At 40.1% G+C, this 15,308-nt stretch overlaps 1 protein-coding gene across 1 annotated transcript in view; it reads right to left on the reverse strand.

Moving 5' to 3' along the window:
* Positions 1-15,308, reverse strand: part of DAB1 (DAB adaptor protein 1) — a 370,550-nt gene that overhangs the window by 89,508 nt on the left and 265,734 nt on the right. The gene's annotated exons all lie outside the window — the stretch shown is intronic.

Raw genomic sequence — 15,308 nt, forward strand, 5'->3', positions numbered from 1 at the left:
AGCCTGGAAAAGAACAAAGCCCTTTCAAGTGCTTCTCTTGGTGTGTATTTTTTTTTTTCCATCCCCCTGTTGTTTGCTGCTCCAGGGAGAGGTGGGAGCAGCCGCCACCCTCCTCTGGAGGTGCCTGTCACATTGTGTTATTACAATTCTATATTTCAATTAAAGCAATGTTGCCAATTTAAAAGTTCTACCGTGCACCACTCACGAGGCAGAGATCTAAGGATTTGACTCACATTTTAATATCCCACTTTTTTCCCTTCTTCTCATTTTCATGTAAATCAGGTTGAACACTGTCTCTTTTCTTCTTCCTCTAATCTAACCCTCAAAATACAACGCCAATTAAACAGTCTGTGCAAAGACGGCCTCCAAAACCCAGCATGATTTCACTGCACCACTTTGATTTTCCTTAAACTTTCTTTCCTTTTTCTGTTCTGTTTTCATATTCTAATTTTACAAGCGATGTGCTTTCCTTCTAGGGCATATATGGGATTTGGAGCCAAGCAGGCTTGGATCCTTTTCCTAATATTCCTGCTTGACGAGTTTAGGAGGAGAGAGCATGGGCATAAAGCTGGGAGTCCAGAATCTGAATCCAGGCTTAGATGCTTCCTATTTGGGGTGACCTCAGGCAGATCTGTAACCTCTGTGAGCCTCAGTATCCTGATCTGTCAAATGCAAAGACTAAAACCTGCCTTGCTGGTTTGTCACGTCTTATGAGGCCCTTAGTAGGTACTCAGTCTGTATTAGATTTTTTCCCCTTTTATTAGGCAACAATAATCACACTGTGTTTACCTTTCCTAAAACAAACATGAGATCTTAAATGACATAGAGCTTCTGCTACTTTATTTGATGTTTTGAAATCTCTCTTCCTGTTCATTTATTTCCCTCCAGTATTATTCTTTTGCACTGAAGGTTTGCGGGTGGGGAGGTGGTGGATTTTTAGTTCCTTTAATCTCAACAAGATACAAGCTCATTAAGTCCATCTCTGCACAGGGGGTGGGAGGGGCTACTGTTCTGCTTGCCCAATTTAAATGCTTCATCACAAATTTTAGGCCATTCCTCATGTTCTGCAGGGTACGTAACTCTTTTATAAACAACGAGCAAAACTCATCTTTGATGTATATGGGTCTGGAGCAGTCCCCAAGTGATCCAGTTGGTGGGGTGGAGCTCCCTCTCTGTTCCTTGTCTAGGCAGGGCCATGAAGGATTAGAGATCATAAAAATTTGAATTTTCCCTTTTACAGTATGAGGGCTTCAAAGATATAAAAGTGCTTGAGACATACAGAGTGGCTTCCTTTTGATTGAATGGTAGAAAATGGGAGGTATGTTGAAAGGCATAAAGTTGATAAAGGAATAAAGGAGTAGTATTCACTCACCCTTCATTACCTGAGCACCTCTGTGTGTTAAACTTGGTAGAAACCAAGATGAATAAGATCCTGTCCTTACCCTCACGATTTACAAATTGATAGAGGGACAAAACCAGGCAAGCATGCATAAAAAATAAAAACAGACATAAAGTAGGAGACAGAACAGAGGGAGAATGACCTGTTCTGCCGGGGTCTCGGGGAAGCAGGGTTCTGTTTACACAGAGGTGGTCATGAGGCTGAAGAGGATGTCTGGCATCATCTTGTCTGATATCCCTAATTTACAGATAAAGTGATTGAAGGAGGTGAGTTAAAAAAAAATAAGGAAGAGAAACAGCTTTGCAATGTGAAAATTCAAAGTAGTCACTTTGCTTTTTCCTCGTCATTCATTGTCATAATTTTATGAACATATCTATTTTATAAAACTAGCTAGTATTTTGAGGAATTACTATGTGCTGGGCATTGTGTTTGGGACTCCACATGTACTGTCTCATAAATTTAACTCTCCTTGAAGCAACCTGCGAGGGAGGCATGATCATTTTTCCCATATTCCTGATGAAGACAGAAAAAAAGGATCTGGCACATAGTAGGTGTTGCTCAGTATTTGTTGAATGATTACATAAATTCTAGCCCATAAATGATTTCTAAACACAGGCTGCTCTGCTTCTGAAATCAATAACTCTGGGTGTCATTTAAATGCTCACGAACCTTCAAATCATAGATGGATCAATGCATATTCCTCCCGGAGAGATAGACATTTACCGTTTCTGTCATCAGATGGGCCAGGGGGTGCGGCACAGGGCCTGAGATTATAAAAGTTACTCTGTAACACAGGAAGTATAACTCCAAATTCCATGTTTAGGCCAACCTCGAGATTACTTTGCACATGAACACTTTTACATTACTGAGCTATAAGGAGGGTGGCCACATGTGTCCATTCATTTATCACATGTTTGTAGAGCATCTGTTCTGTCCAAGGGTCTGTGTTCTCCTAGAAATAGAAAGATAAACAAGACCAGTCTCTGCCACCATTTCCAAATAAAAAAACCAGGCCATATGTTCAAGAAAGGCAGTGTTCTAATGGAACAAAATATTCTAAATTCAGGCTCATCTTAGAGAATCAGAGCTCTATTATCCTCAGAGCAGTCTCTAACCTATCTCTGTATACATTGCTGTTCTGAGAGAAACCAGACACTGTTTCCAGGTCTACCACCAGTGAGTTTTATAACTTTGGGCTGAATTCTTTAACCTCTGTTGGCCTCCATTACCTTTTGCTTAAATTAAGGAGTTGAATTAATTCAGCGACGACTAAGGTTCCTTCCAGTTCTGAAATTTTATAATGTTGCAATGTTTACATCTATAGAGAAAGGAAGATTACATTCATTCACTCAAAATAGTTATTGAGCACTACTTATGTTCCAGGGACTGGGCTAGACCGTACAGAAAAAAATATTTATGATACATAGTCCCTGCTCTCAAAGGAGAGCGAGGCATACGATAATAATAATTATAACAATTATTTACATCTATTGAGTGCTTACTATGAACTAAGTGCTTCATGGGCATTATTTCATTTTTGCCTCTGAATAACCCTATCCTATAGGCACTGTAATTAAGCTCACTTATAGATAATGAAACTGTGGTCTAGGGAGATTAAGCAATTGCCTCTCAAATCACACATTAGAAATCTGGGACTCAGACCTAGAGCCTGCCTTAATTCCAGTGTCACAGACTTGATTATTGTGCTATATTCTGGTCTTGATGAATGGACAGCAATATATACAACAGAGAAGAATATGCTTAGAATACAAAAGAGGAGAGCAGATAAAAGGCTTGGGAAAATGGGGCTGGAACCAGGGAAGGTGTCTGAGAGAGAAGCTGTCTGACCCAGGCCTGAAGGATGGGTGGGCTTTGGATAAGAGAGATGGGAAGAAATGGAATTGTCAACAAGAGGAACGGAAGGCTGAGCAATCTGAACTTTGAGCCCCTCTGGAACTGATGATACAGTCCTTGTTAACCATTAGGGCTGGACACACTCTCCAGCAAGGAAAAGATCACCGGTTTTTCCTACAGCAGTTTTGACCTGTGAACAAAAATAGCTGCTCTCACTTGTCCACTTACAACACTCTTCCCTCCCACATTTTCATTCATGCTTTCTTCTACGTCGTTCAAGTATTGGCTTAAGTGTCCCTCCATCAGAGATGCCGTCTCTGACCTCTCCTATCTAATTTTTGCAAACCTTGCCAGTTATTCCTTATCACAATGCCCTGAATTTAAAAAAAGAATAGTACTTATTGCTATCTGAAATTACTTACTTACATAGTTATTGTCTGACTCTCCCAGTAAAATAGAGGGTAATAAGTGTCATGGCCTCATCTGTCTTGTTCACTCAGTGCTAAATCCTTGGTGCTTATTATAAGTGATCAATAAATTGTTGTTAAATACATAAATGACTGAATAATCTCTGCCCTGAATTTAGGATGCATTTGTGGTGATGTTGGGTTAGGTGATCAGGAATCGAAAAATTCAAATTCTGCTCCAGCCTCTGAAATGCTCTACATGTACGACCTCGACCTCTGAAACCTCAGTTTCCATGTCTGCGATGTTTGCAGGGAACACTTAGGGATGAATTAAGTTTCCAACACATAAAAGTCTGTAATGTCTTTATGACAGTCTTGCTGTCATACTTTCTTTTATTCTAGGGTCTAACTGAAAAGTCCAATGACCTGTTTAATTTCAGCATTCCTTTCTGCCTGCCTAGAAGTTTTCTTCCAGTCTAGCAGACTAAGAGCACAGAACAGCCTCAGGGACCTATGTTCATACAGAGGAACAAGGACTTCTGAATAAGGGCTGCGGTCACCTCCACTATGAATCTCCAGGCCTGAGTCACTGCACATCAACAAGGCTGCTTATGAGGACTCAGCCATGCTCTACAAAAGTCTTGTGTTGCAGTCCAGCAGGTGAATCATCACCAAGAGGAGGTGGTCTGATTCCTGGCCTAGAAGGCCCTTATGTCATCTTCTACCTGAGAAATCCTGCCATATTTTCAAAGAGCAAGTATGAATGAAACTACCAAGCAGAGGCAGAAGGCAAGCTGCAAAGACTTTTTTCAATGAGGAGGCTAATGTGTTTTTTAAAAAATTTCTTATAAGTTCCTACTATATAAGTTTTTTTGCACATGAGCTCTCACACCAGCGATATACCAAATGTTTTATAACAATACACAGCACCCAAAGAAGCTCAATAGAATTAGCACAAGAAAATTTACAGACAGCGTCAATGACTTCATATTGTTGCTCATTAATTCATTCCTTCAGACAATTGTCACAAACACTAACTCAGCACTCACAATGGACCAGGTACTATGCTTGATAATAGGGCCATAAGGATGATATGGTTCTCAAGCTCGAGAAAATCACATTCTAGAAAGGATGGCAAAAACATATTTGGTCAATCATAATACAATTGTAAATGAATGCTTGAGACAGAAACATGAAGAACTATGTTACAGGTAGAATGACAGGAGTGTCAAACACAGGCATGTGGACTATAGCAGTGTGGGAGCAAGGAAGAAGCAAATGGGCACGGCCTCACTACCTGTCAGGCACTGAGGCTAGATGACAGTTATTTAGCCAGAACAATGGGCTCTGGGGATGGCCTGTTTCATAACCTTGCTCTGTCACTTACTATCTGGGTGTGTTAGGCAAGTCACTTAGTGATTTCTTTGTCTCAGTTTTCACATCTGTCAAGTAAGTGTAAATAAAAATCGGCTATTATGTTACTGATAGGCTACTTTATTAATTCTTTAAAAATCCTATAAGGTAGGTATTATTTTCTCTATTTTAAAGATGAGATCATTGAAGCTTAAAGAGTTTATGTAACTTGGCCAGAATCACGTGGTTATCGGCTGGCATTTATTGTGGGTCTACCATGTGCGGGAATTGTGCTAAATGATTTATGTGTATCATTGCATTTAATCCATATAACCACCTTATGATGTGACTACTTTTATTAACTTCATTTTTCAGATGAGGAAATTAAGGTACAAAGAAGTTAAGTAGCCTTACCTGTTAGATGAAGAGTCTAGATTCTAGAGTAGGAGTCGGCAAACGTTTTCTCTAAAAAGCTAGACTGTAAATGTCTGGCTTTGCAAGCCACACTGTCTTTGCTGCAACTACTCAACTCTGCCATTGTGTGAAAGCACACAGATGATATGCCAACCCATAAGCATGACTGTGTTGCAAAGAACTTTTATTTATGGACAATGGAATTTAAATTTCATATACTTTTGACATATTATGAAATGTTATTCTTCTGATTTCTTTCAACTATTAAAAAATGTAAATGCTATTTTTAGCTTGTGGCTGGACAAAAATAGGCGGTGGGCTGGACTTAGCCTACAGGCCATGGTAGTTTGCTGACTCTGGCTCTGGATCCCATCCAGATTGATTTTAGAGCCTGTTCTCTTCACTATTAGGTATATGTAGCCCAGACTCAAATTCAAACCTCTCTCTTCCCAAAGCACATGCTCTTTCTCATAAATGTTCCTAGTCCTGAGTATGTGAGGAGGATGGTAAAGAATTCAGAGTGGAATTCAACTTGAGGCGGCAACACTTTCCTGCTGCTTTTGGTGATACCTTAGAGTCACTGTAAGAAGTAGTTTCTATGGAAACTGACCTGGTCTCCCTGCCTTGGTGATCCTTGTTTAAATTCCCCTCCCTGACCAAAATATGAATGTAGAGCTGGGGAACACTCACTATGTTCTCATCTATCCTCCCAGCCATTTTGCATTGGGATTTCAGATATACCAACTTTATACAATTTATTTGTTAACAGACCACCACAGGTATTTAGAACATGGAATAAACACTGTTTATGAAGGTTATCTTTTTTATTAAGCGCAGTTCTTAATGAATGGAAATGGAATGCAGATGGTACTGTTTTTCCTCCTCTGCTATATCTTCAAGTTCAGTTACTGTAATTTACTACATTAACTAAAAAGGAGACTGGCAAAGAAACCTCCTTGGAAATGTATCAGAATCAACCAGAAAAGCTTTTGCTCTCTCTCCTAAAGAGAAATTCCATTCATATATACATATATATGAGTGTGTATGCATGTATGCATGTATGTATGTGTGTGTGTGTGTGTGTGTGTGTGTGTGTATATCTCAAACCAGGATTGCCAGTCTATAATCAGTTTTCAAATTACAGAAGATGTTGCTCATTGTTGTGAAATGGGGCTCTGACAAGAAATCAATCAGGTGTATTTGCTTCATCGATTAGCACTTCAGTAGCGGAGGGAGGTGAGCCTTTACCCAGGGCCAGTTCTCCAGGGACTAGATAAGCTCCTGTACTCAGACGCATCCACTCCACTCAGACATTTTGCTTTGTTTATTCTCCCAAAGCAAGCAGAAGATACACTGAGGTCCTCCAGATTTGAGAAGAGGCTGGGAACCTTTGGCAGTGAGACTAAAATCAGACTGAGGTGAGTCAAAGCAGCTAGACTCAGTGGACATGATGGAGGCTTCTGAGTCCAGACCATCTGCGTTTCATTTCAGACTCTGCCATTTACCGACCACCATGTTGCTTAATTTTTTAACTTGCAATTTTTTTTCATCTATAGAGTAGTGGTAATAAAAGTATCTACATGCTGGGGTTATTAGGAAAATTAAATGTGATAAATGCATGGAGAATGGTCAGCACAGTGCCTACCAAAGGAAGGGGTGCAAAATGGATGTGAACATGACCATCAGCACGCCCTAGGGCCAGCACCAGCCCTCTCATTCCGCGGCTCGCCTTCATTTCACTGGCTCATGGGAGATGCTGAACAGGAACTAACACAGGAGATAACTACATCTACTGCAGTACATAGGTATCAAGGGTCAGAGCAGAACATTGTGGTTTAAAGAGTAAGTTTCAGAGCAGACAGATCAGACCCAGGGTCCAGTCCCAGTTTAGCCATGCACGGGTTAACACCTCAGGCTTCTCATAGATTAAATCATACCTAAGTTTAAAAATGTTTGGGGGATTATAAAGTACTTAGCATGGGGTTTGCACAGAGTAGGTACTCAGTCAGAGGTGGGCATTTTCATCACAGGGCACAGTGAGACATACTCTAAAACAGCCCTGTTTGACAGAACTTTCTATGATGAAGGATATGTTCTATATCTGTACTGACCAATATAGTAGTGTATAGAAAACATTTTTCCTGTGATTTTTCTTTTACCCTCACATTATTAGCACATTCCAACACTTCTGACATCTAATGTGTGGGTTTCCCCCGCGACACCAAGCAATTCTGCGTGACACCAGCCGGGTGTCCTACACTTTAACTCAATTTTGGCGCATATACTTAAAGATAGCATCGGATCTCATAGGTTAAAAGCTCAGTGCCATAAGACTGCCCACTGACTTTCAATATCAATCTCAAGTCTAGGTTGTTACCTGTTCTTCTGACAGACTGGCTATAAATCAGAGGTTCCCATGAGCATCTCCTCAGGTTTGGTTAATTTGCTAGAGCAGCTCACAGAACTCAGATAAACAGTTCACTAACTAGATTACTAGTTTATTATAAAAGGATATAACTCAGGAATAGCCAGGTGGGAGAGATGAAAGGTCAAGGTGGGGGTGCAGAGCTCCCATACTCTCCGTGAGCAAGCTACTCTCCCTGAATCTCCACACATCCACTAACTCGGAAGCTCTCTGAACCCTGTACTTTTGGTATTTTTATGGAGGTTTCCTCACATAGGCATGATTGCTGATTAACTCAATCTCCAGCTGCTCTTCCAGTCTCAAGAAGTGGGTACTGAGAGTTCCAAGCTTCTAATTATGGCTTGATCTTTCTGGTGACCAATCCCTATTCTGAAGCTATCCAGGAGCCCACCTAGAGTCTCCCCATTAGCACAAAAGACACCCCGTCACCTAGAAAATTCCAAAGGTTTAAGGAGCTCTCTGTCAGGAACCAGGGACAGAGATCAATATATATATATATATATATATATATATATATATATATATATATATATATATATATATATATATATGTTATATCAATGTATATATATTTTTTCCATTTTTTCATAGGTAGCCACTTGCCACACGTGGCTTTTGAGTACTTGAAATGTATCTGGTGTGACTGAAGAACTGAGTTCTTGAATTTTATTAAATTTTAACTAATTTAAGTTTAAATCTAAATAGGCACATGTGGCTAGAGGCTACTACATTGGACAGCACAATTCTTAAAGGAAGACCTGAGGCTTCTAGGTCTTCAGGAAGCAAAGGGAGGCCTCCAGTGGGCTGATGAGGAAAGGCCACATGGGCTAGGAGCCTTCTCTGAGCTGGTGTCTTAAAAGGTGAACAGAATCTGACTGGTGGAAGATCTGGTCTTGCTTTTAGTGATGAAAGAATGGTCTATTTCCCAAGGGGGATAGGGTTCTTATAAGAAAGGGAGTTGAAACTAGGTTAGATTGGAGCCTCGCTTCAAAGAGCCTGATTAGCAAGCTTATAAGGGAACCTCATTTGGCCATGGGGAATGTTGTTCAGTAGGAAAAGGTGACATGGAAACAACAGTTCCTGCTTCCACAGCTCAGCTGTTACGGGGGAATTCCAGTCCATCTCCCTTCACTCATCATGACCTAATATACCATGAACCTGTCAAGGATGTGTAACTACTGTTTTCATGGCTCAGCAGACTGTGCTTGGACCTCATTTAGGGACATGGTTCTCATCTTGGAATGCTGGGCACTTGTACACAGATTAGCTCAGAAGGCAGGATGGGACCCTCGTAGGGCCCTTCAGTCATACTGCATACATGAATGACATGCTTCTTTGGAGCTGTTCCAATGACTGCCCTCATTTTACAAGAGGCCAAAGTGATGCCAGCAGAGGCAAAGGGGGGGGCGGCGGGCAACTCAGTGTCTCACTCACTCATACAAGGACAAAGGGAGCCTAAGGATGAAAACGGTTCTTGGGGCCAATATTCTCTCTCAAACACCGAATTGATGGTTACAAGATTATAACCCAGTGAAAAAAAAGGCGAAAAAAGATTATAGCTCAGCAGCTTTAATATCGGACTTAATACCAGACTTACCTTGAACCTGCTAAGATATCTGCCATCTTTGAAATATACAGCAGAGAGAAGTAATTAGGTGGCTTTTTACAGCTCTCTGTAACTACTCCAAAGTAACAGGAGCACCATGGAGAGAATTCTTTTTAGATCCTGGCATATATCTTTCGGTACAAAGCAAAACTAGCATTTATCTTGAATAGAGATCTTAGTTACTTCACCCCAGGACTGGGCATTGTCCAGCAGACAGCAAAATGGGAGACAAAGACAGTCACAGCTCTTCTAATTCATACCTACATTGAAAAAAACTCAATTCTTAGCTTTGATTTCTGTTTCCTCTCTATTCTCTCTCCAACTATGGTATGAGAAGAGTCATTTGGCTGAGAAAGCTGGAAATCTTGCAGCAAAAAGTAAGGCTTTCTCCATGGGAAAATTTACTACATTTACGAAGGTGTCCTTTGGACTTGCAAGGACAAAAAGGGCCATCCCTATAATAAATAGTGATTAATATCCGCAGAGTACTTTAGAGTTCAATTTTTAAACAAACACTTCCATTTAGATCATAATGGAGCCTGACAACCACTCTTTGAAACAGGTATGGAGTATTAAGATTATTTTGCCCATTTTACAAATGAAGAAAATGAAGCTCAGAAACGTTAAGTACCCAAGATCACACAGCTGGTCAGTTGTAGAGCCTCATCACAAACTTCTAACTTTGCTTCTTTATACCGCTCTCTTTCCACTTTTGCAGCAATGAACATTTTACAGGAGATTTTGCAGTTTTCAAGGCATTTCTGACATGCATAGTATAATTCAATCCGGAGTACGGTGTGTATTATTATTTACATATGAAGAAATTGTGTTCCGGAACATTCACATAACCTTGCCAAGATAATACAGCTCTCAAGCAGAACTAGAATTGCATTTGTATTTTCCCATGGATCCTTTATTGGTTTCAAGCACTGGTTCTGTTTCTAAGCTGTTTTATTTGTGCCTTCACACTGAAAATCTTTCTAAAAGGTTGAAGTCCACTTCCCTTCCAGCCCTAGTTATAAAAGTCCTGCGAAGATGGTATGATTTTCAAGGTGATGTGGGGACAAGGGGATAATGGGCCAGTCCTGGCATGGCCTTGGTGTGTCACTGTGTGACCCACAGCCCTGCTGGCTCGGTGGACCTGCCATCAGAATTGAGGATACAGCTTGACGCAACTAGAGAAACTGACTTTCAAGGAAACACAGGATAGTCAGAAGAAGAATTACATTTATCTTTTACTGCAAAGGACATAGGTAAAGGAATATAGGGGTGGCTTGTATCCTGGATCTGACTCCTTCTTTAGAACTTTTCTCCTGCTCACAAAACCAGTCTAACCACAAAACAGCAGGAGGGAAAAAATACAGATATGGCCAAGGTCAACAAAGGTTAGTCGTCATTCAATCAAACTCTCTAGTAAGAGTGTAAAGCTGCTCTAACAAAGTACACATTTTCATGGAGGGGAAAGTGAAGATCATACTGCAGAAAAGACTGGCAGACTGAAGGGGCCACATTAATTCACATTCGGACAACATACAACATGTACTAAGGCACTAGCAGATCCCAGCTGCAGGTGAAAGATTCTACTAAGGAAGGTTACTCCAGTCCCCCTCCATCCCCCGCCCGCCACTCCCCGTGCCCCCTCAGTCTTGGAAAGACTGCGAGACTAACAGGGATGTAGGGAAGACAATGCTCCCGCCTTCCAGGCTCAAAAGTCAGAACAAGGGCCAATGTGTGACATTAACATGGAGACCATGCAGCAGAAAGGCAGCAAGGGTAGAATGAATCTAGACTTTGGAATTAAAAAGACCCAAGTTCAAATCTTCCATCAGTCACCTTGGGCAAGGTTCTTAATCTCTCTGTGACTGGTTTCATTATCTTTAAAGTAGCAATGATGTGTCAGCTCATGGTTCTGAGTACTTACTGTGTGTCAGGCACTGTCCTAGGCACTTTACATATATGACTTAATTTAATCCTCTCAACAACCCCGTGAGGATTGTTATCATTATTTGCATTTCCAAATGAATAATCTAGGTTACAAAGAAGTTAAATAACGTGCTCTACATAATACAGCTGGTAATACCTCCCACATAGAATTGTTTTGAGGATAAAAAGCTAGTATATTTAGGTAGCTGGACTTAGTAGAAGGCCAAGAGTGACAGCATCAGCTACAATTGTTATTAATATTATAATGGCCAGCTACAATTCACCTACGCGAATAAAGTACTGAGACTCTCACTTCTTTGGATATTTCAAACAGGCTAGATGGCTGCTGGTGAACCATTTGCTTGACTGGATCAACATCTTTTCCAGCCACTTGATTCTCTTAAACTATTTACACACAAGGGCAGCCTCCTCCCAGACTTCCTCCAGTGCCAACATGTGCTTAATCCAAACTATGCAAGATTTATGGCATTCTTTTATTTGAGTTGATTCCAATGTGTCAGCAGATATGAATTGCTACATAAAATAATTATACTTGAAAGTGAAATGCAGGCCTAAGGATTCTGGTTGGCTATTTTTTTTCTTGAATGCCAGCAATTTCTGAAAGACTGGATTTATTTAGTGCCTTTCTCCCCTCCTCTTGAGCATTTAGAGACCTTAGCATCTAGGAATGCCATTCTAGCTACTTTTATTACGGACTGCTTTATCAATTACCCTGACAGTTATTCATACTATACATGAATGTACTTTATAGTTGTCACATGTGCTCCATACGCAAGGTAATAAAACGTATAATGCATCTTTCTTATCGGTAAATCCTAATGCGTGGTACATGCCAGGGACTCTTGAACGGCGGAGCCTCTAAGAAGTGTGACAGAACTGAAGTAGCTTGAATTTATATATAAACAAATTAATGGAGTCTTTAATGCAGCACGAGAAGGGGGTGCTCACAAGGAAGATTAGCAATTAGGGTAGGAAGAGGCCTATTAAATCACCATGTCCATTCCCAACCACGTGGGCTGTTTCCTATAGCAAAACCCCCTTCTAGGTTAAATTACCTAAGAGACTGGGATTCCCTTACAGCCCCCCGGGAGAGAACCGATCGCCCAATCAATCTCCCTATTGCAATTCTTTTGGTTACATGGCAAGAGGCTAGGAAAAAATTGAAGGCAAATGAAAAGTGACTGTATCCCAGGGAAAGTCTTATAGCAGCTTTGTTTTCTCCCTTTCTTTGTCCACCCTCTTTTCAGCTTCTAAAATTACTTTTAATTTAAAACACGGCATTTCAGGTAATTTATCTGTGTCTACCTTCTCTGGTTCTATCTAACTGCGTAGAAAGTGAAGGCAAATAAAGGCTGGCGTCGTGAAGGATGTTTCTGGATGGGGGTTGACAGCATCTGGGCTTCCATCCTGACTTGGACATCTACTACCTGTGTGATTTCGGTAAGGTCACCACTCCTCTGTGAGTCTGAGTTTCCTTATCTATAAAATCAGAATATATTCTTGGTCAGATACAGTAAAAATAGACAACTTCTATATTTATTCGACTTTTTTTTTAAGTGAGTACCTACTATGTGCAAGTTGTGTGTTTAGCACTGAGAGTATTCACGTAAAAACCCATGGTCCCTGCTCTCACAGGAGCATCAGGTATTGTTATACTGTCGTGATATACCCAATTATAATATGTTTTTGTGATAAAATATATACAACATAAAAACTACGATTTTAACTATTTTTAAGGGTACTGTTCAGCGGCATTTAGAAGCTTTACACTGTTGTGCAACCATCACTACTAACCATCTCCATATCTTTTTCACCTTCCCCAACTGAAGCTCTATACCTATTAAACACACGCTCTTCATTCTTCTCACCCTCCACCAGTTGTCTGTGGAACTATCCTTCCTCTCTCTGGCTCTATAAATTTGACGACTCTAGGAACCTCATATAAGAGAAATCGTACAATATTTGTCCTTTTGTATCCGGCTTATTTTACTTTGCCTAATGTCTTCAAGGTTCATCGATGTTATTGCATGTATCAAAATTTCCTTCCTCTTTAGGGCTGAATAATAATCCATTGTATGTATATACCACATTTATTTACCCATTCACCCACTGATCAATACTTGGGTTGCTGCCACCTTTTGTACAACACATTTTAATAAGTATTAGAACAGAAGTGGCTAGTGTATGAAAGTATAGACAAGAGATAACCAACTTGGGTTGGTGGGTTAGGGAAGAAATCTTAAGGAAATGGTGCCTGAGTAGAGTGGCCTGTAGGATAAACTAGAATCAGCTATATAAAGGAGTGAAGAGAGAGTGGGCAGGGCAGGGGGAGGAGAAGAAGTTCTAGATAGAAAAATGAAATAAACAAAACAAAAACACTTCATGAGCAAAGGCCAAGAAAGACTGGCCTATTTTGAACGGACAGTGGTTCCCTTTGGTTGTGGGGGTCAGCTGGAGGTGAGGCTAAGAGGATTTTTGCTTCCCTGTTCTGTAATTCTGTGTTCTGTACCGTATCTCTTTATTGCATCTCCATTTCACCAACGTTCCCTGCATGAATCAATTAAATATCATCTGCTCGTTTAATTAGAATGATTCTGTTTGCTTTCCTTTCCAGGTTATTAATACAGAAGTACGCATGTATGAACTTGAAGTGAGGCGATCATGCCATGATCTTGCTTATCACACTGTCACATAATTGGTTGTTTATTCAGCTGCCAGATCATGAGTCTTGTGGAGGAAGGGGTTTCTCTGATTATTCTTCGTACCCCAGTGCCTGGTACATAGTCAGTGCTCAGCAAATGTCTGACAGAATTTAAGTTTTACAGATGAGAGTTTCAGGAAAAGAAAAACAAGTGACTTATACAGGTACTAATGGGGGCTCTAGTTTTTAAGGATGAAATCTTACACTCTACGGAATAGTTAACTTGACCTTTCCCAATGATATTCATGTAGTTTCATAAAAAGAAATAAAAGCCAAGGCAGATTTGTGTATAAAGTTCTCTGAAGCTAGAGGAATGGCCTTGAGAGGTATAAGGTACATTCTGTTCTCTAGAATGTCTTATCTGAGTGGCAGGAATACAGGCGCTGTGGGCAGAAAACCAAACCAATGAGCACCACAGGGGTACTGCAGCTACACGAAGGAGGCCACAGTAAAATTTCATTATTTCAGATCCCACTAATTCTGAATATGGACAGAACTTAGGCTGCATTCCTTTGCTCAATAAACCTGCTGTCTATAAATTATACAAAGTTATTAGAATGAAGAACATGAAAGGAGTTTATTATTCATAAACATTTACTGAATGCTAATTTTACTCTTCTCTTATACAAAAATAACGTACCTTACCAAGAAGCACTCATTTGTAGAGAACTTAAGCATGCATTCTATCCCCCTAAATTATTGCAACAGACTTCTGAAGAAGGCCAAATTTAGGGTCAAAGTGGTGAAATGACCTTTCCAAGATTGTAGAGCTTTATATGTAGGAATGAATGTATAAATAAATTGTATTCTGCTTTAAAGTAAAACATAAGAAATCTTAAATTGTAATAATAAAGAGTGTCAAGTTTTCGCCTCTTGGTGACATTTATGCACATATAGGGAATTGATCACGTTGCCCTAAACACAGGCCAGAGAAAGTGTATGACCGAGGGCAAAATGGTGGTTCAGACAGGTAACACCTTTAGAACTAATAAATCAAACTCTATGAGAAATCCAATTTCAGCCAATTCTCAAGGCCCTTTGGCATCATTCAGATCTGTAGGCAAAGCCAAAGAACAATTAGTCTCATCAGCATAAAGAGTCTGTAAATATATTGCTGCCCTATAATGACTATTATGAGCAGATAATGAAATTAAGACAGATAAAGTTAAATATCAAAAAATTAAAAATTTTATTTTTTAAAAGAA

This window comes from Pteropus medius, unplaced genomic scaffold (genome assembly GCF_902729225.1).
Source record: "Pteropus medius unplaced genomic scaffold, Ma_sr-lr_union100, whole genome shotgun sequence".
NCBI classification, from domain to species: Eukaryota; Metazoa; Chordata; class Mammalia; order Chiroptera; family Pteropodidae; genus Pteropus; species Pteropus medius.